Source organism: Patiria miniata, unplaced genomic scaffold, assembly GCF_015706575.1.
Source record: "Patiria miniata isolate m_02_andy unplaced genomic scaffold, ASM1570657v1 HiC_scaffold_29, whole genome shotgun sequence".
NCBI lineage: Eukaryota > Metazoa > Echinodermata > Asteroidea > Valvatida > Asterinidae > Patiria > Patiria miniata.
Window position 1 is genome coordinate 727,424 of NW_024037068.1, and position 10,951 is coordinate 738,374.

The 10,951-nt window shown below is 38.2% G+C and overlaps 1 long non-coding RNA gene across 1 annotated transcript; it reads right to left on the reverse strand.

The window, feature by feature from the left end:
• Window positions 1-6,462: 6,462 nt before the first annotated feature.
• Window positions 6,463-9,420, reverse strand: LOC119735413. Its single transcript, XR_005272164.1, has 3 exons — window positions 9,353-9,420; window positions 7,936-8,045; window positions 6,463-7,486 (listed from the first exon to the last, which is right to left on the reverse strand). It is a non-coding gene; the product is annotated as an uncharacterized LOC119735413 (long non-coding RNA).
• Between the last annotated feature and the right edge of the window lie 1,531 nt (window positions 9,421-10,951).

Genomic DNA, 10,951 nt, shown 5'->3' on the forward strand with positions numbered 1-10,951 from the left:
CGAGTACGTTCACCATCAGTCAGTGATAGTCAGTCAGTCAGTCCAGTACAAAAAGTATATTGTAGTAGAATTAGCAAAAACTAACACATGACACCAATTTACAATTATCTGTTCTGCAAACAGCTGCACAAAACCATTTATTCCTATGCAAATGACCTCATAGTGAAACTCTGGCATTTGAATAAAATATTGTGTTTTGTTTTTTTTGTACGGACGGTACCAAGACAAACTGATATTCTTGTGTGTCTATCAATTAAGTTTTAAGTCACAAGTACACAGCCAAATTATTTAACATTGCAAAAAAAACACATAATAGTGAAACTTTTAAAGTTGAAAGTTACATGACATACAAATATAGAAAGGTAAATTACATGTGCAACTTTTTAGACTAAGAGTCTGATATATGTATTTGTAAGTCGTATTACCGGTTTACTCAAATCACTCAAAATCTTAGTTCACTTCGGTGTTGTACGCACTCAGACAAACCGATTTTTGTTTGTACCCATAAGTTAATTTTTGAATCACAATATCAGCCAGACTATTAAATAAGCAAAAAATATGGTAAAATACTTACTCCGTAAACTAAGATTTTGAGTGTTTTTTTGTAAGTTACTGATTTAAAAAAAATCACCTTTTGTTCTTTAAATTAAACAATTGCACACATACACAGATAAAGTAGATAAACAGTTGAATTTTCTCACTCAACTATTTGAAATCTTGATCAGTGTTAAACTCCATTTAATCCGCACATCCACGGAGTGAAAAAAACAGACAAAAAACTCTTTTGAGAAAAATATCTGGAAAAACCCCATGAATAGTACTGATTAACATGGTTGCCGTGCAAGGCTACGGGCTTTTACATGTACCAACTTGGGTTTGTTATCGGAGTTGTCCTTCTCCTAGGCAGATTGCTGTCCAAGGCTGACGAGCTCTACCAACCCGTGTTTGTGATCAGAGTTGTCCTTCTCCTAGGCAGATTGCCGTCCAAGGCTGACGAGTTCTACCAACCTGTGTTTGTGATCGGAGTTGTCCTTCTCCTAGGCAGATTGCCGTCCAAGGCTGACGAGTTCTACCAACCCGTGTTTGTGATCAGAGTTGTCCTTCTCCTAGGCAGATTGCCGTCCAAGGCTGACGAGTTCTACCAACCCGTGTTTGTGATCGGAGTTGTCCTTCTCCTAGGCAGATTGCCGTCCAAGGCTGACGAGTTCTACCAACCCGTGTTTGTGATCGGAGTTGTCCTTCTCCTAGGCAGATTGCCGTCCAAGGCTGACGAGTTCTACCAACCCGTGTTTGTGATCGGAGTTGTCCTTCTCCTAGGCAGATTGCCGTCGAAGGCTGATGAGTTCTACCAACCCGGGTTTGTTATTGGAGTTGTCCTTCTCCAAAGCAAGTTTAGCAAGTGTATAGGCACCACGTGCTCTGAAACCACTATCTTCACCTTGCCATGAGCATTCTCGGCATCGCGGATCACAGCATCCAAAAATGCCTACAATGAGATCCAGTCAAGGAAAGCAGACCAGCACAGACGGGCACCAAACATGTCCAACGCCATCATCAGCAACGACCCACCAAGCAAATGGTTTTCGAAACTTGAAAACTTAACTCGAAACTCGACAATTTAACTTGAAACTCGAAAAGTCAACTCGAAACTCGAAAAGTCAACTCGAAACTTGAAAACTGAACTCGAAACTCAAAAAGTTAACTCGAGACTTGAAAACTTAACTCGGATCTTGAAAAGTCAACTCGAAACTCGAAAAGTCAACTCGAACTAACTCGAAACTCCAAAAGTCAACTCAAAACTCCAAAAGTCAACTCGAAACTCGAAAAGTCAACTCGACACTTGAAAACTTAACTTGAAACTCGAAAATGTAACTCGAAACTCCAAAAGTCAACTCGAAACGCGAAAAGTCAACTCCAAACTTGAAAACTGAACTCAAAACTCGAAAAATTAACTCAAGACTAACTCGAAACTCGAAAAGTCAACTCGAAACTTGAAAAGTCAACTTGAAACTCGAAAAATTAACACGAAACTCGCAGAAAAGTAAACTCATCCAAAAATGCCTACAAGATCCAGTCAAGGAAAGCAGACCAGCACAGACGGGCACCAAACATGTCCAACGCCATCATCAGCAACGACCAACCAAGCAAATGGTTTTCGAAACTTGAAAACTTAACTCGAAACTCGAAAACTTAACTCGAAACTCGAAAAGTCAACTCAAAACTCGAAAAGTCAACTCGAAACTTGAAAACTGAACTCGAAACTCGAAAAGTTAACTCGAGACTTGAAAACTTAACTCGGATCTCGAAAAGTCAACTCGAAACTCGAAAAGTCAACTCGAACTAACTCGAAACTCCAAAAGTCAACTCGAAACTCGAAAAGTCAACTCGACACTTGAAAACTTAACTTGAAACTCGAAAATGTAACTCAAAACTCGAAAAGTCAACTCGACACTTGAAAACTTAACTCGAAACTCGAAAATGTAACTCGAAACTCCAAAACTTAACTCGAAACTCCAAAAGTCAACTTGAAACTTGAAAAGTCAACTCGAAACTCGAAAAATTAACACGAAACTCGAAGAAAAGTAAACTCATCTAAAAATGCCTACGAGATCCAGTCAAGGAAAGCAGACCAGCACAGACGGGCACCAAACATGTCCAACGCCATCATCAGCAACGACCCACGAAGCAAATGGTTTTCGAAACTTGCAAAACTTAACTTGAAACTCGAAAATTTAACTCAAAACTCGAAAAGTCAACTCGAAACTCGAAAAGTCAACTCGAAACTTGAAAACTGAACTCGAAACTCAAAAAGTTAACTCGAGACTTGAAAACTTAACTCGGATCTTGAAAAGTCAACTCGAAACTCGAAAAGTCAACTCGAACTAACTCGAAACTCCAAAAGTCAACTCAAAACTCCAAAAGTCAACTCGAAACTCGAAAAGTCAACTCGACACTTGAAAACTTAACTTGAAACTCGAAAATGTAACTCGAAACTCCAAAAGTCAACTCGAAACGCGAAAAGTCAACTCCAAACTTGAAAACTGAACTCCAAAAATGCCTACAAGATCCAGTCAAGGAAAGCAGACCAGCACAGACGGGCACCAAACAAGCAAATGGTTTTCGAAACTTGAAAACTTAACTCGAAACTCGACAATTTAATTCGAAACTCGAAAAGTCAACTCGAAACTCGAAAAGTCAACTCGAAACTTGAAAACTAGGCAGATTGCCGTCCAAGGCTGACGAGTTCTACCAACCCGTGTTTGTGATCGGAGTTGTCCTTCTCCTAGGCAGATTGCCGTCCAAGGCTGACGAGTTCTACCAACCCGTGTTTGTGATCGGAGTTGTCCTTCTCCTAGGCAGATTGCCGTCGAAGGCTGATGAGTTCTACCAACCCGGGTTTGTTATTGGAGTTGTCCTTCTCCAAAGCAAGTTTAGCAAGTGTATAGGCACCACGTGCTCTGAAACCACTATCTTCACCTTGCCATGAGCATTCTCGGCATCGCGGATCACAGCATCCAAAAATGCCTACAATGAGATCCAGTCAAGGAAAGCAGACCAGCACAGACGGGCACCAAACATGTCCAACGCCATCATCAGCAACGACCCACCAAGCAAATGGTTTTCGAAACTTGAAAACTTAACTCGAAACTCGACAATTTAACTTGAAACTCGAAAAGTCAACTCGAAACTCGAAAATTCAACTCGAAACTTGAAAACTGAACTCGAAACTCAAAAAGTTAACTCGAGACTTGAAAACTTAACTCGGATCTTGAAAAGTCAACTCGAAACTCAAAAAGTCAACTCGAACTAACTCGAAACTCCAAAAGTCAACTCAAAACTCCAAAAGTCAACTCGAAACTCGAAAAGTCAACTCGACACTTGAAAACTTAACTTGAAACTCGAAAATGTAACTCGAAACTCCAAAAGTCAACTCGAAACGCGAAAAGTCAACTCCAAACTTGAAAACTGAACTCAAAACTCGAAAAATTAACTCAAGACTAACTCGAAACTCGAAAAGTCAACTCGAAACTTGAAAAGTCAACTTGAAACTCGAAAAATTAACACGAAACTCGCAGAAAAGTAAACTCATCCAAAAATGCCTACAAGATCCAGTCAAGGAAAGCAGACCAGCACAGACGGGCACCAAACATGTCCAACGCCATCATCAGCAACGACCAACCAAGCAAATGGTTTTCGAAACTTGAAAACTTAACTCGAAACTCGAAAACTTAACTCGAAACTCGAAAAGTCAACTCAAAACTCGAAAAGTCAACTCGAAACTTGAAAACTGAACTCGAAACTCGAAAAGTTAACTCGAGACTTGAAAACTTAACTCGGATCTCGAAAAGTCAACTCGAAACTCGAAAAGTCAACTCGAACTAACTCGAAACTCCAAAAGTCAACTCGAAACTCGAAAAGTCAACTCGACACTTGAAAACTTAACTTGAAACTCGAAAATGTAACTCAAAACTCGAAAAGTCAACTCGACACTTGAAAACTTAACTCGAAACTCGAAAATGTAACTCGAAACTCCAAAAGTTAACTCGAAACTCGAAAAGTCAACTCCAAACTTGAAAACTGAACTCGAAACTCGAAAAGTAAACTCAAGACTCGAAAACTTAACTCGAAACTCCAAAAGTCAACTTGAAACTTGAAAAGTCAACTCGAAACTCGAAAAATTAACACGAAACTCGAAGAAAAGTAAACTCATCTAAAAATGCCTACGAGATCCAGTCAAGGAAAGCAGACCAGCACAGACGGGCACCAAACATGTCCAACGCCATCATCAGCAACGACCCACGAAGCAAATGGTTTTCGAAACTTGCAAAACTTAACTTGAAACTCGAAAAGTTAACTCAAAACTCGAAAAGTCAACTCGAAACTCGAAAAGTCAACTCGAAACTTGAAAATGAACTCAAAACTCGAAAAGTTAACTCGAGACTCGAAAACTTAACTCGGATCTCGAAAAGTCAACTCGAAACTCGAAAAGTCAACTCGAACTAACTCGAAACTCCAAAAGTCAACTCGAAACTCGAAAAGTCAACTCGACACTCGAAAAATTAACACGAAACTCGAAGAAAAGTAAACTCATCCAAAAATGCCTACAAGATCCAGTCAAGGAAAGCAGACCAGCACAGACGGGCACCAAACAAGCAAATGGTTTTCGAAACTTGAAAACTTAACTCGAAACTCGACAATTTAATTCGAAACTCGAAAAGTCAACTCGAAACTCGAAAAGTCAACTCGAAACTTGAAAACTGAACTCGGATCTTGAAAAGTCAACTCGAAACTCGAAAAGTCAACTCGACACTTGAAAACTTAACTTGAAACTCGAAAATGTAACTCGAAACTCCAAAAGTCAACTCGAAACGCGAAAAGTCAACTCCAAACTTGAAAACTGAATTCAAAACTCGAAAAATTAACTCAAGACTAACTCGAAACTCGAAAAGTCAACTCGAAACTTGAAAAGTCAACTTGAAACTCGAAAAATTAACACGAAACTCGCAGAAAAGTAAACTCATCCAAAAATGCCTACAAGATCCAGTCAAGGAAAGCAGACCAGCACAGACGGGCACCAAACATGTCCAACGCCATCATCAGCAACGACCAACCAAGCAAATGGTTTTCGAAACTTGAAAACTTAACTCGAAACTCGAAAACTTAACTCGAAACTCGAAAAGTCAACTCAAAACTCGAAAAGTCAACTCGAAACTTGAAAACTGAACTCAAAACTCGAAAAGTTAACTCGAGACTCGAAAACTTAACACGGATCTCGAAAAGTCAACTCGAAACTCGAAAAGTCAACTCGAACTAACTCGAAACTCCATAAGTCAACTCAAAACTCCAAAAGTCAACTCGAAACTCGAAAAGTCAACTCGAAACATGAAAACTTAACTCGAAACTCGAAAATGTAACTCGAAACTCCAAAAGTCAACTCGAAACTCGAAAAGTCAACTCGAAACTTGAAAACTGAACTCGAAACTCGAAAAGTTAACTCGAGACTTGAAAACTTAACTCGGATCTCGAAAAGTCAACTCGAAACTCGAAAAGTCAACTCGAACTAACTCGAAACTCCAAAAGTCAACTCGAAACTCGAAGAAAAGTAAACTCATCCAAAAATGCCTACGAGATCCAGTCAAGGAAAGCAGACCAGCACCAAACATATGCGACACCATCATCAACAACGACCCACCAAGCTCTCCGGATAGCAACTCCGAAGACGAATACGTGTTCTAAATTGAACATGATTCAACCAACCACCAAGTGTGTTATCAACAACACCAAAGAACAAACAAGCGTACGTGTTATCAACAACACCAAAGAACAAACAAGCATGTTAACAATGACCACAAAGAATAAACAAGCGTGTTAAAAAACGACACCGAAGAACAAACGAGCGTGTTTAACAACAGCCCTTTGATAAGCATAGAACCTCATGTGATGTACTGAGATGTACTGAGACACAATAAACCAAGCAAGCATCGAAGCAACAACTACTATCCATGTGCTAGTGACAAGCTCACTACATTACACCGTCCAAGGCTGACGAGTTCTACCAACCAGTGTTTGTTATCGGAGTAGAAGAGAACATGAATATTGGATAATGGTCAGAAACATCACTTTTCAGAATCCCTCCTGTAGTTTCAATGGTTTTATACATGTAGTTTGCGTTTGTGATGATGTTGTCTATTATCGTTTCATCCGTGCCAGTTACATGAGTTGGTTCATTGATCATAGGATAATGGTCGTTATTGGAGATAGTTTTCTTAAAATTTTCAATGGTGTAATGCACGCCGGAAAGATCGATATTGAAGTCCCCCATTATATAAGAGATTTTGTTTTCCTTGTTTATCATTGAAAGGATGTTTTCAAAAGATATTAAAAATTTACGATTCAATTCTTTGTTTTTTTTAGCTATAGATGTAGGAACGTAAACAACACCAACGACAATATTTTTACCAATTGAGCAGAGAATTTCAATGAAAAGGAAATCACATGGTGTTGGACACCCATCTACTTGTATTATCAAGTCATCCCGTCGCTTAAAATGGATGCCCTCACGCACATAAAGACCAACTCCTCCACCTTTTTTTCCTTCTCGGTTTTTGAAAATAAATTCAAAACCAGGCCTAAGTATACGTTTAGGAGTTTTTGTCTCTTTAAGCCATGTTTCTGCTAATCCAATAATATCCCATTTTTTTTAAAGCAAAACAGGAGCAGTATTTATCTTTTTATAAGTTTTGTTAACAAAATCATTAGCATTAATAAAAAACACAGAAAAGAGATCTCCATAAGTTTTGTCCAAATATGTTTTGGTAAAGGTATCGCTTTCTAAATCATCAGATATCGCAGCAAAAAAATGACCAGGAATAAATTTCCTGTGAAAAAGGCCAATGTATCTTTCAATTCTTGTGTCTTTCAAAGCTACATCTCGACTTTCCTCTGTTGATGGCTCTTCTTCATCTTTATGGTGGGTCGTGGCCTCCTGAAACAGAGAAATTAGTGCAGAAGAGAAAATACAAGTTCAGCTTCACATCAACCATGTCTACTTTATCTTGTCTAAAATGTGTAAAAGCTTCTTTTTTTTTGTAAAAAACATTAATCAAAGTAGCTATTGGCTACACGTTCAATTTTATCAAACCAACTTTACAAATGGATTCATGTTGTATTTTGGTATTAATGGGGATCATGCTTAAACCCATTCAACATGTAATTAATACCACCCCAAACCCATCATAGTAACTGTAAACCACCATGAGATCAGTTGGCACAATAAACACTATTTTAACAGTGTTTCCGCAACTGCTGAGGACGTGTTACATCATGTGAGTGAATGAAAACTTGCAGGTGTCACTTGTTACGTTTGGTGTGATGAAAACTTCTTGAAAGCTGAGATATATGTAAAGTGAAACAACAAAATTCAGTGTCACTTACCAAATCACTTTTGGAGACGGTCCCATTGTTGGTTTCTGCATCCTGGTTTCTATTAAAGTCAGACTGGTTAATATCGAAGTTATCGACATTCTTAGCAATAGCAACAGTTTCTGGAACAAAGAAAGCAATGATAGCCATCAATACCACAGTGCTTCTACATTAAAGGATGTGACGTTTACACGTTTAAACGAAAAAGAATTGGATATCCGTAAATATTTTGCAAAACGTGGAAACGAAATCTTTGATATGAAAAGGGGACTTTCGTTTACGTGATGTGTCCTCAACTTGTACTACGTTTATTTCAAAATATCAATATGTTTTTAATCTCATTTAATTTACAAAGTATTAGAAGTATTAGAAGCGCCGCACTACTTTTGCGCAGTCTGAACTTGATTTCAACATTCAACCAAAGACTTTTTTTTCCAAAACGCTATCAACAGTAATTTTTTCACTGTTTTGAATTTGATGAAAACACTTTTTACTTTCCACCTGAACAGTTATCTCATCCTTTTTAGTCCTATTTTAAAACACTTTCAGCATCATAAGTATGTTGAATATTGAAGAAATTGCACAAAAGAAGGATGATTGTACAGTAGGCTTGCAGTAAAATGTTTCACTGTTTGAAGTAAGTTTGAGTATAGGATGAAAAATGACTACTTTTACATTTCCTTAGCAACCTAAAGTGCTATTTTTCATGATTTTTTTCTCAAAAGAAAATGCTCTCAGCTTTAATCTGATACCCAAAACCTAAAAATGCAACGATCCCTTTTTTAGAAAGCAGAATACATGTTTTAGGGTTGCATTTTTTGGGTCACCCTGTATGTCAATTGTACAATACAGTGAAACGCCGCCATAACGAACATGATGGGGTCCACAGAAAGTGTTCAAGATAGTGGTTGTTTGTTATAGTGATTGTGCATTAGGCCAAAAAAAAAAATATTCGGTCTCTGGTCAGACCAAAGTTCCAGAATTGACGCTGCCATGCGGCTTTTTTTTTTTTTTTTGCTTTTTTTTTTCTTCAAGCTTGGATTGTACAGACAAGGTGGGGTACTATTTTGCTTTTTTTGGTGTCCTCATGTACATGGTGTCCTCCATAATTTGCCTTGGTGCTTTCGATTATTTGCCTTGGTGCAATTTCCCATTCCTTGGTGCTCTTTGGTAAAAAAAAAAATGAGGAGGTGCGGAAATAGAGGGCGCTGTTGAAGCAACCGCGGAACATTTTGGAAAAAAAAAGATTGACGCGCATGATTAAAATCGACGCACGCACTGACCAGAGACCGACTTATTTATTTTTTTGGCCTTATAATAGAATTCACTATTTCGGGAGCCCGTGGGGAGGTTCATTATAACCAAATCTTTGTTATAGTGGTGTTCGTTATGGTGGCGTTTCACTGTAGTAAAAAAAAAATAAACATACCATCAATTTCTTCTTCTTCATACACTTCTTCATCAATCGCCGGCACTGTACCGGTAGAACTGCCCGAGTCGCTTATCGACTCGGACAGCTTTATGTATTCATTATCAGTCTAAAAGAGAAAGAAGAAAAGTGAGTTATAAATGTGATGCGATCAAGCTAAATGAGTCCTTTGTCGGGAAATTTTATTTGGAGATACAGGCCAAAATAGAACCACTTCATCACATCACTTCATCACATCTCTTGGTGTTCTGACTTTCATAATTTTGAAACTAAACATGGTATCAGCATGTGGTTTTCACATCAGTAATGCTAAGATTGTGCTCTTTTCAATTCTGTTATAAACAAAATTGACCAGGGTCGACAAACGACTCGTTTAGCTTGATCCCATCGCAAATGTTCTTATTAGCCACTTAACAAAAAGGATAATGACATAGTTGGCTCGTCAGCCTTGTCACAAGTTAGCATGGTTCCAAATTCATTCACATCACAAAATGCACGATCGTATCAAAGATGTGCAGTGTACTTTCATTACTACTGTACAGTATGTATTTCTGAGTTTCACCATTGGTAATAGATTCTATTTTCAAATTTTGCCAATTTTCTAGCAATTCAAAAATTGATTGAAGTGAGAAAAAAAAACACCGCACAAAATTCTGATGGAAACCTGTATGAAAGAATTATCAAAATCTGTCTGCATTGTATACCACTACAGTTTTTTAATCAACTCACATTTATTTGTTTCAGTAGGTTTGTCATGTAAATAATGGTGCTTCAAGAGAGGGAGTTAATGCATGTTCACCGTTTATATACTCTCACACATGACGTCAATTGGTCACATGATGTTTTGGTAGTTGGCACGAGAGGGTACGTGGGCGTTGCATGGCAAACACTCATAATTAATCTATTCCCATTGTCATTGGTGTATTTCTCATGAGGGAATTTCCCAGCTCTTCCCACAAAATTCAAAGATCCATCGAACTTTTCAACCCTAGCATTGGCTTTTCATTGTACGAGATTGGAGCCTTTCATGTCTTACAAGTTCCTAACTTGTTTTGGTAAACAAATACTTCACACTAAAGTGCCATGTTATATTTTTGGGCTAAGCAAGTTTTATTCAAAATACTACATCTTCAACAGATTCTCCACATTGTTTTTTTAGATCCAACAAAACAAAACTAATGCAGTGTGTTGTAAATTGCAATCCATTATATTCAAAGTTGTCCACCTTTGGCATTAGCAATCAGATACTTCATACAGAATTTGCCTGATATAAATTAGTTGTATTGCCCCATGAGGTATATTTATAGCAAGTTAGATCAAAATTGTTTTTAGCTTCTGCAGAATGTCATGATGCAATAGCAAGGTTGTATTTCAGGGAAATCCCAGTTGTTTCGCAATGCCTTGGGATCCATTGTGTGACTCCCAGGGGCTGTGACTTTCATTGTACAAGTTTGCCTGCATTCATGCATGATTGACTTCTACTGGATTCTTTTCATAGGGTTGCAGTCCAGTAAATCGGTCCAAAATTGCCTAGGCCGGCCAAATCACGATTTGCATGCCTTCAAATTCTTCGTCAAAAACAGTTGTGTTAGGGCGCTC